The 3,863-nt window shown below is 32.9% G+C and overlaps 1 long non-coding RNA gene across 1 annotated transcript in view; it reads right to left on the minus strand.

Annotated features, from left to right (window-relative positions):
• Window positions 1–2,383: 2,383 nt before the first annotated feature.
• Window positions 2,384–3,863, minus strand: part of LOC108524323 (uncharacterized) — a 70,692-nt gene continuing 69,212 nt past the window's right edge. Inside the window, exon 3 of the long non-coding RNA XR_001884024.1 lies at window positions 2,384–2,582. This is a non-coding gene — a long non-coding RNA (uncharacterized LOC108524323). The remainder of the gene's footprint in view (window positions 2,583–3,863) is intronic.

Below are 3,863 nucleotides of genomic sequence, written 5' to 3' on the forward strand. Positions count from 1 at the left end.
TCACAATCCTACACTGCCTTTTGTTCAATGTTTGCAAACAGTAGTTTTTTACATTTTGCCCAGTTTTATAGTTCTTTATGTTGGGAGAGAAAGTCTTGTTCTATTTGTCCATCATGGCTGCAGATTAAATTCTCTCCCTAGGTGCATTTTAAAAGTCTAGCCATACTTTTCCATATACCAGCTATATCCTTATCAGTATTCTGCTGTATAAAACACTCAGACATTCATATTATAATGGCAAGTGACTTTTTTTTTTCATGGAGTCTTTCTTTGTTGCACAGCTGGAGTGCAGTGGCGCAATCTCAGCTCACTGCAGCATCCACCTCCTGGTTTCAAACAATTCTCCTGTCTCAGCCTCTTGAGTAGCTGGGACTACAGGCACATGCAACCATGCCCAGCCAATGTTTGTATTTTAGTAGAGATGGAGTTTCACCATATTGGTCAGGCTGGTCTAAAACTCCTGACCTTAGGTAATCCACCCGCCTCAGCCTCCCAGAGTGCTTGGATTACAGGTGTGAGCCACTGCACCCAGCCTCAAGTGACTTTTGATAGATGATGAGGAGATGGGGTAAGAGAGTTACATTTACATGCTAGCCAGAAATGATATTTTAAATGATGATAAGCAAGGCTATCACTGGTGAGCAAAATGATTACATTGACTAACCTTTAAAGAAAAGGGTAACTTTTGCACAGTGATAAACCATAAGACTTGAACTATACACATATATAAAAGAACAGGTATATATTTCAAAGAAGAGGCCAGCTGATGAAAATAAATCACCTGCTAAATGAAAGAGTGGGGATTAAAAGAATGAGGCAACCAGGCTTCTAGCCAAGGTACTGACAACTAAGAATGATTCTCAACTCAACACAAAAGGATACTTGGCCCAATATGTATGGAAGAAAATGGGGTATAGAAATCTGTGATGAATGGAAAAGACCAAGCAATCACAAAACCAAAGGCACCACTGAGGACCACTGAGCTGCCTAAACTGTGTTAGTAACATTCCTAGGGCATCTATGGAGAGGAAACAGAAATCAGTGCTGTGAGGTTAAGGAAATATATTCATGTCTATTCTCTTCTTTCAGCTCTGGAGCACACAACAAAACATCTTACAGAGTCACAGAGGAGAGAAGTTCACTCTTTTCACCAGACTGAGGTTTTCCCACAGGCCAAGAGCACCATGATGCCAAGGCTGTTTAGTAAAAGGTATTTAGAAAGCAGTAACAGAGTGCGAATGCAGAGCTGCCTGATTTGCAAAAAACAAGACATCTAGTGTTACTAACCAGAGATATCATTTCTGTATCACCTCAATTGTATCCAATCAGCTCTATGAACATGCTATGGTAGAATACTGGGCTAGAAACTAGGGAAATAAAAGCAACTCAGCTTATTTTATCCCTTGAGTAACTTACAATTTGGAAGAATAACCTGAGATTTAAAAAAAATTCAAAATTTTATCAGTAATTATTTGTAATTTATCTTAGTGAGAAGATATAAAATCTTTTATATTGTATAAAATTGTATTGTATAAAATTATTAATCTATTGTATAAAATTACAATAAGGTAATTAGCAAAATTTGCAAAACAAGTTAAATTTTAGTAGGATTAATGTAGAATAAAAGTTTAATATAATATGACATCCTTTTGAAATTTATAACTTAGTAATATTAATATAAAACATTGGGTTTAGTAAAGTCCACAAGGGTCATCAGGGATGATCTTTCTTTTCTATGGTATTCTATTTTATTTCCTGTAGTATTTCAAGGTTCGAATAATAAAAAAAACCTAACATTTCATATATAGTTCTACTATTTCATGCAGCTTACAATTTTCTAACAAGAGCCATAGAGCTTCAGTTTCCAGATTCATGATCTTGAGAGAAGATAGAGATGATACCATTGTGTTGACAAAGGAAAGACTAAGCCAATGTAACTAACAGTTTTCTTCTGCCAGCTGAGATTACAAGTCTGGGAGACTGAATTACACCCACTTTATTTCAAAATACTTCACAATTCTGTGAACATGAGTTGAGGTTGTTTTCTTCTGTCTTTATTATGGAGAAGAGTGTAAGACAATAAATGAGGCCTCATATATTTTGTAATTCACTGATATGAAAAAATGAAAATGATAGTTGAATGCGCAAGCTGACCTTATCTAAAATTTGATAATTTGCTTTAAAATGTCTCTGAGGCATATGGAGAGTTTCTGGTACCTATAAATATGGGTATTTCATGGTACAATTCAGAATTATCATTTTCCTTAAATGTTTTAGACTTCCCTGAAAGTCTGAAAATGTGGAAATAAAAGATTCCTTGGAAATATTAAAATAGCATGAAATTACTTTTCTCCGTCTTGAGTAATAAGGATTCCCAGAAACCTACCTCTTGTACACACTTTTTTGCACTCTTCCAGACTTTCAAATCGATTCTGATTTCCTCCACATCCCCATATATAAATTCTTCACACTGTCGAGTGAAAATATTGAAGAAAATCTCTTCATGATTGCTTTACATGGGCCATCATCCGGCTTGAATGCACAAAATGAATGCATAAGTTTCAGTGGTGGCAGCTCAGTATCTAGAAGGTAAAATAAAACATATAACATGTAATCTCCATCAACACTATAATGATGTTCTTTATTTCCTCTTTAATATACCCTGATTTTAAGGAAAAGTGCAATAAAACATGCTGATAAGATAGTTACCAAAATTGTAAATAAAGTTAATAAATTCACCAATGAGACACAACTTCTAGACTCTTGTTAGAGATGTATTGCTTAAATCATACCAATCAAACTGGGAGGGAATTGAGTAGTAGTTGTAAGGCAACTTCATTCAAGTGGATGTGTCCCCAATAGACTTCTTCTTTTAACTCAGCTAGTGGACAGTTCTTTGAATTTCTCTCCTTAACCCACACTTGTGTCACTTTTACACATAAAACAACTCTTTAAAAGCAACAGCATATTCACTTTCATATATATATATAGATACACACACACACACATATGTATATAACACTATATTAAACCATTCCCTAATTATGAAAATTTATGTGTTTGATGTTATGAAAATATACTTCATGGTGCTTTTTTTTTTAACTTACCATACCATCCTTGGGTTTTAATAATGCTGAAATAATGTAAATAATGCTTTCTGTGTTTTAAATAGAATGAGGCAATTCTTTTGACTTCAACTTATGTATTTTTTCTTTAAATACTTAGCTACTAATTTTCATAACAGAATTTTCTATCCTGGGAGTGGGCATACAAATAGAGGAAACTCAAATAGATTTTTTAAACATTTTATTTTTTTCAAGTCCAATAAAATTAATACGAGCCTAATATTAAATAAGTTCTATTTGTTTACCAGTAAAGATAGACACTGAAAATTGTAGGTGGTGCAACCAAAATAATAATGACAAAATGCCATATAATACTTCTTAAATATTTTCTGCATATTGAGTCTATGTATTTTCTATGTCTTTGGCAATTGATTATTAATCTCTTACGGGGAATATTGAAACCAATAAATGACCTAAACCAATTTTCCTCTAGGGGCAGCAATATTATATTAAATTAAACAGATGAGTATAAATATCTTGAAAAAAAGTGTTTTCATGCATTCTAAAATAGTTTACTTTGAACAACAACAAAAAAATGAATGGATGAGTCTTTAATATTTTCACATAAAATATTTTAAAGCATAAAATACAGGATAAGTTTTGAAGTATGATTGTCTCAAAAGAAATCCGTTTTAAATTTCCTGTAATTTCAAAAGGTGAATTTTTTGAAAGGGAAAATAAGCATATAATAAAATTAAATTAGATAATTTTATTACTCACATTCCACCTATAATATAT

This window comes from Rhinopithecus bieti, unplaced genomic scaffold (assembly GCF_001698545.2).
Source record: "Rhinopithecus bieti isolate Rb0 unplaced genomic scaffold, ASM169854v2 scaffold_2827, whole genome shotgun sequence".
In the NCBI taxonomy this organism is placed as follows: Eukaryota; Metazoa; Chordata; class Mammalia; order Primates; family Cercopithecidae; genus Rhinopithecus; species Rhinopithecus bieti.